The sequence below is a fragment of the Nerophis lumbriciformis genome, linkage group LG17, assembly GCF_033978685.3.
Source record: "Nerophis lumbriciformis linkage group LG17, RoL_Nlum_v2.1, whole genome shotgun sequence".
NCBI classification, from domain to species: domain Eukaryota; kingdom Metazoa; phylum Chordata; class Actinopteri; order Syngnathiformes; family Syngnathidae; genus Nerophis; species Nerophis lumbriciformis.
In genome coordinates, this window is record NC_084564.2 from 30,193,107 (window position 1) to 30,207,500 (window position 14,394).

Genomic DNA, 14,394 nt, shown 5'->3' on the forward strand with positions numbered 1-14,394 from the left:
AGGAGGAGTTAACAATGGAAGTCTTTAAGCTCATATCTGAGATAACGCTAGTCTTACGTGCTCTGACGCACGCACGCACACACGCACACACCACAACTCTTAACTTGCAAAACTCTGATGATTATCAAACATCAGACAATTCCTTCCTTGGAAATTGTTATATCCCATGTCTTAGTAAAACGAATGAATGACTGAGTGAGGACACAAACACGCGCACCACAGCTCTGAACTTGCAAACCTCCTGATGTTTATCAAAATAGATTATTCTTTCCTTAGAAATTGTTATATCTCACATCTTAGTAAAATGAATGAATGACTGAGTGAGGAGACACACACACACACACGCACACACACTTGTCAGTTTGTACAATGACAATGATATTCTGTTGCTTCAATTAAAGCGTTTAATGAGTAAAACTAATGAAAATTGGTCATACCCAGACAGCATGAAGTGCCCGGAATTATAAATATGCATACATAGTTTCCGTGGAGTGGTGTCCAAACGTTTTCCACTGAAAAATGACAGCAGCAGGCGGCATTTGTAAATTGTTTTATTTTTTTATTTTATGTGTTGCTACGTGTCAAAAGTTCCTGGAGACCCAAATCGGTGTCAGACATTAAAGTGCCAACTTCAGATCTATATTTTGCCATAAAAATGTTATTTTCTCTATAGCTTATGCCCTATTTTATATAAGAAACCCCTTTGAAATATTTTCCCCAAAACATTTTTTCAAAATGCAATATTTGATGTGACGTAATCGGTAGGTAGATATAAAATTTATGACAACGTTGCATTTTATTCATTATTATTTTTTGAACAATGACAGTTTAAAAAAAAATCTGATTTAAATTCTTGGGAATCAAAAGGGCCCCAGTCATAAAAGTGCTAAAAATAAGTCATATATCAATGTATATTATTTTTACTTTTAACCCTTAAATCTCTAGATTAACTTCAGATGTATCCGTCAATTATGAGTGAATATTATTTTTTGAGCAATGACAATTTTAAAAAAAATATAAAAATGCCGACATGGCAGCTTTGTGTTATTTCCACCATTATGTCCCCTGTCTATGGAGCAGCTTGCTAGAGGACCTCAGGGCTGCAGAGAACGTTCATGTTTTTAAGAGCAGGCTTAAGACCCACATTTTTGTTTTAGCTTTTACATAATATCAATTATGTTATTGAAGTCATGTGTATTTTACTTTGTATCCTATTAGTTATGCAAGATTTTATTTAGTTCTATTTATTTACTGTATATTCATTTTATTTTCATAGTTTTTTCTCTCTCTATTAATCTTCATATATCTTACTTGTATGTTATTTTTTATCTCTACTCATGGTTCCTACTATTTTACAAGATGTATTATTTTTATTTTCCAATGTTCCTCAGATGAGCCATCTGCCTCGGGGGTTATCGGCCGTGCTTGTAGGGGCGCCTTTGTGTAAGTGTCCTGGTGGCCATGGTCTGCTGACCTCCTGGTGCAGATGTGATAGTATTTACTCACATGTCTCCTCTGTCCTCAGACATGCAATCATTTGTCCATAAAGTTGCATGTGTGTGTGTGTGTGTGTGTGTGTGTGTGTGTGTGTGTGTGTGTGTATTGGTGTCCCTCAATCATCAGGAGATTTCTCCTGATGATTGAGGGAACCCCCTCATGAAACAGGCCTGTAGAGATGAAGTAGTCTTGTGATTTTTTTTCCCCACACACACATACATACATATATATATATATATATATATATATATATACACAGTGTATATATGTATATATAATAAATCATAGATCCAAACTACATCCCTGCTGTCTGTGCCATTTCCTTCCTCCTGTACATAACAGTGGTCATATCATTTGACAATGTTGCCAACTGTAAGTAGGTTGGATATAATCATTGAATATGATTGAGTTTGAGTTTGAGTTTATTTGGAACATGCAAGCATGCAACATGATACATCACAATTTCCAGTTTCTCTATTCAACATGTTCGAAAAGGAGTAGGAAGAAGCAGAGTTTATTTAATCCTACCCCTTTTCTTTTACATAACAGTTGCTAAATCTTTTGTCCACTTCCTGTTCTCAATGTATCCACAATATACCGTATTTTCCGCACTATAAGGCGCACCGGATTATTAGCCGCACCTTCTATGAATTACATATTTCATAATTTTGTCCACCAATAAGCCGCCCCGGACTAAAAGCCGCGCCTACGCTGCGCTAAAGTGAACGTCAAAAAAACGCTGCGCTAAAGTGAATGTCAAAAAAACAGTCAGATAGTTCAGTCAAACTTTAATAATATATTGAAAACCAGCGTTCTAACAACTCTGTCCCAAAATGTACAAATGTGCAATCACAAACATAGTAAAATTCAAAATGGTGTAGAGCAATAGCAACATACCGGTAATGTTGCTCGAACGTTAATGTCACAACACACAACACACAAAATAAACATAGCGCTCACTTTCTGAAGTTATTCTTCATTCGTACCGGTAAATCCTTCGAATTCTTCGTCTTCGGTGTCCGAATTGAAAAGTTGCGCTAGCGTGGCTTCCAAAATGGCGGGCTCCGTCTCTTCGAAATCATCGGATTCAGTGTCGCTGTTGTTGTGCAGCAGTTCTGTGAATCCTGCCTTCCGGAAAGCTCGGACCACAGTTGTGACAGAAATATCTGCCCAGGCATTTACAATCCACTGGCAGATGTTGGCGTATCTTGTCCGGCGTTGTCTGCCCGTCTTAGTGAAGGTGTGTTCGCCTTCGGTCATCCATTTTTCCCACGCAGTTCGCAGTCGTGATTTGAATGCCCTGTTGACACCAATATCCAGCGGTTGGAGTTCTTTGGTTAATCCACCCGGAATGACGGCGAGTGTTGTATTTGTGTGCTTCACTTGTTTTTTGACACCATCTGTGATGTGGGCGCGCATAGAGTCATATATCAACATGGACGGAGCAGCGTGAAAAAAGCCACCCGGCCGCTTCGCGTAAACTTCCCTTAACCACTCGCTCATCTTTTCTTCATCCATCCATCCCTTCGAGTTAGCTTTTATGATGACGCCGGCTGGAAAGGTCTCTTTTGGCAAGGTCTTCCTTTTGAATATCACCATGAGTGGAAGTTAGCATGGCAAGCTAGAACCACAGTGAAGGATGACTTCTCATTCCCTGTGGAGCGAATATTCACCGTACGTGCTCCCGTTCCACAGTGCGGTTCAGTTGCTGTGAAATACGGTAGTAATCCGTGTGCGGATGGAGAGATTGCGTCTTTTTATGACCCGGATCGTTTAGTAGGAGCCATTTTGTGGTCTTTACAGATGTAAACAGGAAATGAAACGTACGGTGATATCCGCGCGTTTTTTCTTCTTCTTCCGGGGGCGGGTGAAGCGCTTCCTGTTCTATGGGGGCGGGTGAAGCGCTTCCTGTTCTATGGGGGCGGGTGCTTTCCTTGGCGGTTGCTTGCGTAGAAGAAGAAGCGCTTCCTGTTCTACCGGGAAAAAAGATGGCGGCTGTTTACCGAAGTTGCGAGACCGAAACTTTATGAAAATGAATCGTAATAAAGCGCACCGGGTTATTAGGCGCACTGTCAGCTTTTGAGAAAAATTGTGGTTTTTAGGTGCGCCTTATAGTGCGGAAAATACGGTACTCCATAAGTAATCACAATAAAAATAAATGAATAATACTCGGTAAAGTAAGTTACATTTCATATGGTGAGATGAGTAAGATTATTTTGAAAATGAATACTTTGTTCTTGTTCTTGTACTTTGGGGCTGCATAGCTCGGTTGGTAGACTGGCCGTGCCAGCAACTTGAGGATTCCAGGTTCGATCCCCGCTTCCGCCATCCTAGTCACTGCCGTTGTGTCCTTGGGCAAGACACTTTACCCACCTGCTCCCAGTGCCACCCACACTGCTTTATATGTAACTTTAATATTGGGTTTCACTATGTAAAAAGCGCTTTGAGTCATTAGAGAAAAGCGCTATATAAATATAATTCACTTCACTTCACTACTTTGTAAACACTTTAAGTTTGAAGAGTTTCTTGTAGTACATTGTTTGATTTGATTAAAATGCAGCTGTTTGTGGGTTGGGCTCTCTGGGTGGCTGGGCTGTACTATGGCTCCCACACACACTGGGAGTCAAATATATTGTACATACAAATACACATATACTCACATACACACCGTTATTCATACATACATAGGTACCTACGCTCCCACATACATACACAAATACAGTACATACCTACATACTCAAAGTTCGTACATCCACACGCACATTCACTGTACAAACATACATATACACATACATGTACATGTACATTCACATACAAGTAGCACCACTGCGAATGTGTAGCATCATTTGAAAAGTCACCCGCTAGAGAATGAAGAGTGCTTGAAACTCCGCATGTCAACATCTCCGTTCGGTGCCACACCCACAAAATGCCCAAGCAACCATTTCCAGATCGACACCGTATTAAAAAAAAAAAGTCAACAACAGGAGGAGATAACGTCTACCACATAGCGAAGGACATACACTATTTGATTTCCTATTATGCAGCTCATTTTTATTTGACACTTATTGAAACATCTTGTGTGACATCATGCACAAAAGTGCACTTTATTTGTTTTAAAATGCACTTTAATTTAGTGTTGTTTTGATATGTCATCTTAGTGACATCATGCACAAAAGTGCACTAATAGCTTGTTTTAAAATGTCTCTGACAATCTTGCACTTTCTGTTTTGGAAATGACATGAATGTTTGTGCCACTGCTTAATAACTGTTTAATAAATATACTTTTGGTAAATTGACTTAATTGTGATTTCCCTCTCTGCATGAAAGTTTAAAATGAGCATATATTAATGCAGTATGAAGAAGAATGTTTTAATGTAGACACATAGAATCATCATACTGCTGTGATTATATGCATCAAGTGCTCATTCAAGGCTAAGGCAAAATATCCAGATATATATCGTGTATCGTGACATGGCCTAAAAATATTGAGATATTAATAAAAGGCCATATTGCCCAGCCCTATATCTTACACTTCTCTTTTGTAAAGTCAATCTGAACAGCTTATATGGGCATCTACAAACCCCGTTTCCATATGAGTTGGGAAATTGTGTTAGATGTAAATATAAACGGAATACAATGATTTGCAAATCATTTTCAACCCATATTCAGTTGAATATGCTACAAAGACAACATATTTGATGTGCAAACTGATAAACATTTTTTTTTTGCAAATAATCATTAACTTTAGAATTTGATGCCAGCAACACATGACAAAGAAGTTGGGAAAGGTGGCAATAAATACTGATAAAGTTGAGGAATGCTCATCAAACACTTATTTGGAACATCCCACAGCAGAACAGGCAAATTGGGAACAGGTGGGTGCCATGATGGCTATAAAAGTAGATTCCATGAAATGCTCAGTCATTCACAAACAAGGATGGGACGAGGGTCACCACTTAGTCAACAAATGCGTGAGCAAATTGTTGAACAGTTTAAGAAAAACCTTTCTCAACCAGCTATTGCAAGGAATTTAGGGATTTCACCATCTACGGTCCGTAATATCATCAAATGGTTCAGAGAATCTGGAGAAATCACTGCACGTAAGCAGCTAAGCCCGTGACCTTCGATTCCTCAGGCTGTACTGCATCAACAAGCGACATCAGTGTGTAAAGGATATCACCACATGGGCTCAGGAACACTTCAGAAACCCACTGTCAGTAGCTACAGTTGGTCGCTACATCTGTAAGTGCAAGTTAAAACTCTCCTATGCAAGGCAAAAACCGTTTATCAACAACACCCAGAAACGCCGTCGGCTTCGCTGGGCCTGAGCTCATCTAAGATGGACTGATACAAAGTGGAAAAGTGTTCTGTGGTCTGACGAGTCCACATGTCAAATTGTTTTTGGAAACTGTGGACGTCGTGTCCTCCGGACCAAAGAGGAAAATAACCATCCGGATTGTTATAGGCGCAAAGTTGAAAAGCCAGCATCTGTGATGGTATGGGGGTGTATTAGTGCCCAAGACATGGGTAACTTACACATCTGTGAAGGTGCCATTAATGCTGAAAGGTACATACAGGTTTTGGAGCAACATATGTTGCCATCCAAGCAACGTTACCATGGACACCCCTGCTTATTTCAGCAAAACAATGCCAAGCCACGTGTTACATAAACGTGGCTTCATAGTAAAAGAGTGCGGGTACTAGACTGGCCTGCCTGTAGTCCAGACCTGTCTTCCATTGAAAATGTGTGGCGCATTATGAAGCCTAAAATACCATGAAATTCTAAGTTAATTATTATTTGCAAAAAAATAAAATAAAGTTTATGAGTTTGAACATCAAATATCTTGTCTTTGTAGTGCATTCAATTGAATATGGGTTGAAAAGGATTGGCAAATCATTGTATTCCGTTTATATTTACATCTAACACAATTTCCCAACTCATATGGAAACGGGGTTTGTACATCAACTATATGATTTGCCTGAGAAGCTGGGCAGGACAAAAAATAAATAAATAAAAATCCAGGAAAATATACTATTTCAATGTTAATATTTGAGTGGGCCACTCTGTAGTGGAAAAGTTGGTTCCCCGTGGTCAAAAAGATTAAGAACCCCTGAACTAATCAATCTATTACCATGTAATTGTCTTTGTGTGATGATACAAATGAGGTATGGTTATATTGTATATTAAGTATGTGTCAATGAAAGGGCATTTTATGACTTTTCTTAATTTGATTACATGCTATAGTATGATTTTATTGTCATCATTTTATTGCGTGATTTTTGTATGCCATTAATTTAGGTAGCCAGGAACTGCAGATGGAAATGAGCTATTTAGCCACAATCTGGTACAGAACATATCTGTCTTCGAGCTTAATGTTTCTGTGCAATTGTCCCTTCAAATAAAAACTAAACTAATATGTCCTGTAACTGTGGAAGTGTATCAGCCCCAACATCTTCCACAAGGCATCCAGGTCACATTGGTGTCAACACACTTGTACAAACTACGTGAATGAGCAAGAGGAGCCAAAACATTTCCCACGCCAAAGGCAACTACTCGACATGCACGGCTCGTCCAGGAAGGGCTAGCTGACCCCCAAAAAACAAAGCTCCCATTGTCTGGATTTGCTACTTTTTGCCATTCTTCTTCTCAGGTGTTCAAAAAAAAAAAAAAAACTACAAATGGGATATATGTATTGTGCCACTGCGCATGCGTAGAACGTCCTCAAGGAGCATGATGGCTGTGTGATATCGGGGTAGTTCATAAAAGTAGCCGACATGTTAACCTTTAAAGTGCCTAATTCGGATCAAAGTGGCCTGAATATAGTGTGGAAACGTCTAAAAGTGGAACATTTGAAGGCGGTTTTGACTGAAGTTAGACGCTTCGGCTCCCCCCCCCCCCCCCCCCCACTCCGTGTTTGCCTAGCTCGTTAATACAAGCGCGTCACTTTTCGCCGCTTTAAAAATAGCTCGCTAAAAAAATGTTGAAGAAAAATAAAGGAGCGCTTACCTTTATAAAAGACGGCCGGGGGCACGAATGTCTTTCAAATGTACTCCCGGCGCATGGTGAAAAGCCTCCGGTTTGGCCGACACTCGACTGGCTGTTCCCCGAGCCAGACGTTGCCAAGAATGCTCAACCGAAACCACTAGTGATGGGGCGTTCGTGAGCGAACCGGCTCTCAAAGAACGCTCTTTGGTGTAAAAACTCGGAAAGACACTATAAAGCAGATCTGGGCAAATTAAGGCCCGGGGGCCGCATGCGGCCCGTTAAGCTTTTCAACCTGGCCCACCGGACATTCCCAAATAACTTTTTTAGATCTTTAAGATGGAAACTGTAGCTGCCATTATGATGTGCAGTGATGTTTTCAAATGACCGTAAGTCTTGAACTATACTAAGTAGAGATGTCCGATAATATCGGCCTGACGATATTATATTATTGTAATATCGGAAATTATCGGAATCGTTTTTTATAATTATCGGTATCGTTTTTTTTGTTTTGTTTTTATTAAATCAACATAAAAAACACAAGATACACTTACAATTAGTGCACCAACCCAAAAAACCTCCCTCCCCCACTCATTCACACTCATTCACACAAAAGGGTTGTTTCTTTCTTTTATTAATATTCTGCTTCCTACATTATATATCAATATATATCAATACAGTCTGCAAGGGATACAGTCCGTAAGCACACATGATTGTGCGTGCTGCTGGTCCACTAATAAATAAATTATAATGATAAATGGGTTGTACTTGTATAGCGCTTTTCTACCTTCAAGGTACTCAAAGCGCTTTGACACTACTTCCACATTTACCCATTCATACACACATTCACACACTGATGGAGGGAGCTGCCATGCAAGGCGCTAACCAGCACCCATCAGGAGCAAGGGTGAAGTGTCTTGCTCAGGACACAACGAGGTTGGTACTAGGTGGGGATTGAACCAGGGACCCTCGGGTCGCGCACGGCCATTCTTCCACTGCGCCATAGTACTAACCTTTAACAGTTAATTTTACTCATTTTCATTCATTACTAGTTTCTATGTAACTGTTGTTATATTGTTTTACTTTCTTTTTTATTCAAGAATTTTTTTTTAAATTTATTTATCTTATTTTTTATTTTTTATTTTTTTTTAAAAAGGACCTTATCTTCACCATACCTGGTTGTCCAAATTAGGCATAATAATGTGTTAATTCCACGACTGTATACATCAGTATCGGTTGATATCGGTATCGGTAATTAATAGAGATGTCCGATAATGGCTTTTTGCCGATATCCGATATTGTCCAACTCTTTAATTACCGATACCGATATCAACCGATACCAACTGATGTATACAGTCGTGGAATTAACACATTATTATGCCTAATTTCGACAACCAGGTATGGTGAAGATAAGGTACTTTTAAAAAGAATTAATGGAATAAAATAAGATAGATAAATTAAAAACATTTTCTTCAATAAAAAAGAAAGTAAAACAATATAAAAACAGTTACATAGAAACTAGTAATTAATGAAAATGAGTAAAATTAACTGTTAAAGGTTAGTACTATTAGTGGACCAGCAGCACGCACAATCATGTGTGCTTACGGACTGTATCCCTTGCAGACTGTATTGATATATATTGATATATAATGTAGGAACCAGAATATTAATAACAGAAAGAAACAACCCTTTTGTGTGAATGAGTGTAAATGGGGGAGGGAGGTTTTTTGGGTTGTGCACTAATTGTAAGTGTATCTTGTGTTTTTTATGTTGATTTAATACAAAAAACAAAACCAAAAAAACCAAAAAATGATACCGATAATAAAAAAAAAAAACGATACCGATAATTTCCGATATTACATTTTAACGCATTTATCGGCCGATAATATCGGCAGGCCGATATCGGACATCTCTATTAATTAAGGGTTTGGTCAATATCGGAATATCGGGTATTGGCAAAAAGCCAATATCGGACATCCCTAATACTAAGTATTTCAATGGTTGGAATCTGCACTTTTGCATGATATACTAGTTACTATGGTCATCTAATTAGTTACTATGGTCATCTAATTAGTTACTATGGTCATCTAAGTCACAGTAGCTCAGACGAGGCACCAAGCAGTGTGGGTGGAGAGCGTTTCCACAGAGCGACCAGCCTGAAAAGCGGGTGTCAGGGACAGACGCAGAAGGAGATTTTTTAGATTTAGATTTAGATTTAGATGTATTGGTCCCCGTTGGGGAAATTCATTTTCACTGCCGTACATTTAAACAATAGACATTACACATCACGAACAAAAATAACAAAAAGACATCATTCATGACCAACGCATTTACAGGCTTGTCAGAGAGGTCGGCCGGGCCTGCTGTTTAGGGCGGCTATAGCTGCAGGGATTACAACAAAGTTTTTAATCTTAGTGATATCTCAGATGTATCAGATTGTAAGTGTTTTTTGTTTTTTTTACCCTTAGCGTTCATATTTCGCTGTTTATCGCATTTTTGTTGTGTTTCGATTGATATGTCGATCGAGAGGGGGTGTGACGTTCATATGTTGTCAATTTTCAGTGTTTTATCGTTCATAGTTAATATTGTAAATCCCACATTCTTTATTTTCATGTACATTCTTGGTGTCTCATGCAGTAAAAAAATAAAAAATTCCATTCCGTTTTTAAGACAGTCTGTCATAACGGTTTTAGCATTCAATCAGACATTATTGTGAGGTTTTATATTAGTGTTCCTAAAAATCAGATGTATTGGCCCCCAGACATATTTTTTTCTATAAATTTGGCCCCCTGAGTCAAAATAATTGCCCAGGACTGCTATAAAGTAAACAAGACATTTTTTTTTTTTTTCTCTTTCATCTTGTTCTTTTTCTTTCTTTTTTTGGTTTATTGGCAGTTTCCAGCCATGACTTAAAATGTACATCACCGCCAACTATACCACAGGTGTCAAACTCAAGGCCCGGGGGCCAAATCTGGCCTTATGTGGCCCGCGAAAGCCTGGAAATAATATGCGTTAATAAAATGCTTAATCTTTTCTTACTTGATGCCATCGTGGAAGTATGCTAAGGTTTTTTTGCTGGCTATTTAGCTTGTTTTGTATGATTAAAACTTAAAATAATGAATTTTGAGACTTGATGCTATCTTGGAAGTATGCTAACATATTTTATATTAACATGCTAACATTAGCATGCGGACATTTTATATGAGCTTTTTTGCTAATTTTACATGTTTAAACCTACAAATAGTGCATTTTGGTATTTCCTCAAATCGTTAGGATGCTAACGTTTAGCTGATTTTGTATGTTTTGACCTAAAATTATGATATTTGGTGCCTTTTTGGAAGTATCCTGATGTCTTTTATAATAATATGCTAATGTAAGCGTGCTAAAGTTTTATGCTAGCTTTTGAGCTAATTCTGCGCGTTTACACCTAAAAATAGTGCATTTTAAAATTTGGCTCTATCTTAAAAGTACGCTAACTTGTCCTATGTCATCATGCTAAAGTGTTATGGTTTATCTTTTAGTTAAACCTAAGAATCATGGATTTTGATGCTTGGTGCCATCTTAAAAGTATGCTAAAGTCTTGTATATTAGCATGCTAACATTAGCATGCTAACATTTTATGCTAGCTTTTTAACTACTTTTGTATGTTTACACCTACAAATAGTTCATTTTAAAATGCTAACTTGTTCTACGTCATCACACTAACATTAGCATGCTAACAGTTTATGCTAGCTTTTTAGCTAATTTTGTATGTTTTAACATGAAAATCATGGTTTTCAATCTAACCTGTCTTATTTTAGCACGAGAATGTTAGCATGTTATCATTTTATGCTAGCTGTTCAGCTAATTTTGTATGTTTACACCTAAAAATAGTGCATTTTAATACTTAGCGCTATTTTAGAAGTACGCTGCCTTGCCCTTTTGACATTAAAAATCATGTACTGCATGCAATACATGCAAATACATATATAGTATATATGTATATAATTACCAATTATATACTGTATATGCATATAATTGGTACAAAAGTTGAACTAAAACGTGTACAAGGATATTTCACATGTATTTACTGTGTATATAATTGAACAGTGTTTATGCTGTGTATTTATAATATGTAGTGCAAAGGAAATTTCATAATTTTTGGAAGCTCATCTTGTATATGACATTGTTTATAGGGTTAGGTGCAATAAGTGTTCAACTTCAGCCTAAACCCTTTCGGTCCGCAACATTTTCAATTTATTAATGTACAACTGTTTGTTTATGTGAAACTGTTTGTTTATTTTGTTGACCATTGACCGAAGAAATAATAAACTAAACTTACTAACAATTGCATATATTTTAAAATTCAATATTATCAAAATAAAAATATTATATTATCATGTATTCCAAAACTATGTTTAAAAAAAGAAAAAGAAAAAGAAAACGATAAATACTGTACTTAAATATCTGCTTGACTTATGATTTCAAAACAAATTATCAATCAAATTTGTAGTAAAACAGTGCGGGTACTAGACTGGCCTGCCTGTAGTCCAGACCTGCCTCCCATTGAAAATGTGTGGCGCATTATGAAACCTAAAATACCTCAACGGAGACCCCGGACTGTTGAACAACTTAAGCTGTACATCAAGCAAGAATGGGAAATAATTCCACTTCAAAAATGTGTCTCCTCAGTTCCCAAACGTTTACTGAGTGTTGTTAAAAGGAAAGGCCATGTAACACAGTGTTAAAAATGCCCCTGTGCCAACTTTTGGGGGGTTTTGGGTTTTGTATACTGTATGTATTTTCACAAATAATTCCGTGTTTTTTGTTGTCTTGCCCATATTGTTGAATTGTCAATGTTGTTATATCGTTCACAAACACAGGAGAGCTTTGGTGGCAAAAAGATTTGATTTTTGAATGTGTCATTTTGCACTATTGCCTTAATTTTGCTAAATCAATTGTATGTAATAAAATAAAATGCCGGATGGAACAAGTGTATTTTCTGTTGGTATTGTTAAATGTTCTCCTTGTTGTATTTTTTTTACATTGTTAAGCTGTTCATAAATAATTGTTGATTAAAAAAAAAACACTTGAAGGTTTTTTTTTTTGTTATGGATGTTATCGTTTGTTCTCTGTTGAGTGTGTACATTTAGAAAGGGACCAGCGGCAGAAAGTGGATGGATGGATTGTTGTTGTTCTTTTTTAAAAAAGCCCTTTTTTAGAGGTGCATATTAGCTGTAGCTATTTGGCTGTTCTAATTGTTTTATTTCTTTCTTATCTTTTTTATTTATTTAAAAAAAAAAAATTTTTTTTTTTTTTTTTTTTTTTTAATACACTGTAGCACTTTGAGATTGTTTACTCAATATAAAGTGCTTTTTACAAATAAAACATATTATTATTATTATTATTATTGTATTCTGATAAAAGGAATTCATTTAACACTTATTTTCGGAATTCATCGGTTTAAGGAACGCAACAATCTGATGGCGAAAGAGACGGCTCTTATTTGCAAGCTGAGCCAAAAAAAACGGCTCTACGAAAAGAGCTGAAATTCCCATCGCGAGGAACCAAGGCGGAGGAGCTGCGGCCGCCCTCTAATGCGCGTGCGCAGCTCAGCCCACTGACAAGGGGGCAGCACTAATAAGTTGGGAGTGTGGCGTGGACAGCAAATGACCATCTGTAAACATTACAGCAAAATAAACACTGCGTGTTTGCATCGGCCACGCTCCATCACGGCGAAATCCAATATATGATTGCACATTTCTCGATTGGTATCGGTTTTGAGACATTGATGGAGCCATTCAATAGTAAGTGTGCATTGCAGAAACGCTTAATGAATGCATCATCCTGAATGATTCCTTCACCTACTGTTGAATATTAGCCAACAGCGCCGCTTTCTGGTTGTTAGAAATGCTATTTGCTCTTTACAATGAAATAAATCATTTCATCCCCTGCTGAATGTGCAAATGCATGAGCATTCCATCATTTTTTTTATTTTATCATTATCATTGTAACAGGGAGATGGAATGTCCTCAAATAAACCAGCAAAAACAGTAGAACTGATTTAGCAATTGATTGTACGGGATCAATCCAATTAAGAGCCATAGTAGCATTAAACAGGCATTGAGTGAGTACAATGTGTCCGTCATGTCCTCATGTGTCATGTCTTTTTATTTTGTCGGACTATAATGTGCAATAATGTTATATGTATATATGTATATATATGCATATGTATGGATATGTGCATGTGTGTGGATGTATACATACATATATATATATATATATATATATATATATATATATATATATATATATATAGATAGATAGATACAGATCTTCTTTTTTATCTTTTTTTACTATTTATATTACTAAATTATTGTGTATGACCTTAGGGCAGGGGTCACCAACCTTTTTGAAACCAAAAGCTACTTCTTGGGTACTGATTAATGCGAAGGGCTACCAGTTTGATACACACAAATAAATTGCCAGAAATAGACAATTTGCTGAATTTACCTTTAACTCTACGTTATTATTAATAATTAATGATATTTATCTTTGTGGAAACACTGATCATCTTAGAATGTATAACAAATTGAACAAAGCTATATTTCTAACAAAGACAAATCACTATTTCTTCTAAATTTTCCAGAACAAAAATTTTAAAAGAAATTCAAAAGACTTTGAAATAAGATTTAAATTTGATTCAACAGATTTTCTAGATTTGCCAGAATATTTTTTTTTAATTTTAATCATAATAAGTTTGAAGAAATATTTCACAAATATTCTTCGTCGAAAAAACAGAAGCTAAAATGAAGAATTAAATTAAAATTTATTTATTATTCTTTACAATAAAAAAAATAAATTTACTTGAACATTGATTTAAATTGTCAGGAAAGAAGAGGAAGGAATTTAAAAGGTAAAAAGGTATATGTGTT

The 14,394-nt window shown here is 36.7% G+C and overlaps 1 protein-coding gene across 2 annotated transcripts in view; it reads right to left on the reverse strand.

The window, feature by feature from the left end:
- sipa1l3 (signal-induced proliferation-associated 1 like 3) overlaps nt 1-14,394 on the reverse strand; it is a 310,964-nt gene that overhangs the window by 194,513 nt on the left and 102,057 nt on the right. Inside the window, exon 1 of one of the 2 annotated variants that reach the window (XM_061973039.1) lies at nt 7,505-7,614. The exons of the other annotated variant lie outside the window; for it this stretch is intronic. The gene's annotated coding sequence lies outside the window, so the exon portion shown is untranslated. Of the gene's footprint in view, nt 1-7,504; nt 7,615-14,394 lie in introns of those variants that run through there. 2 annotated transcript variants of the gene reach the window in all.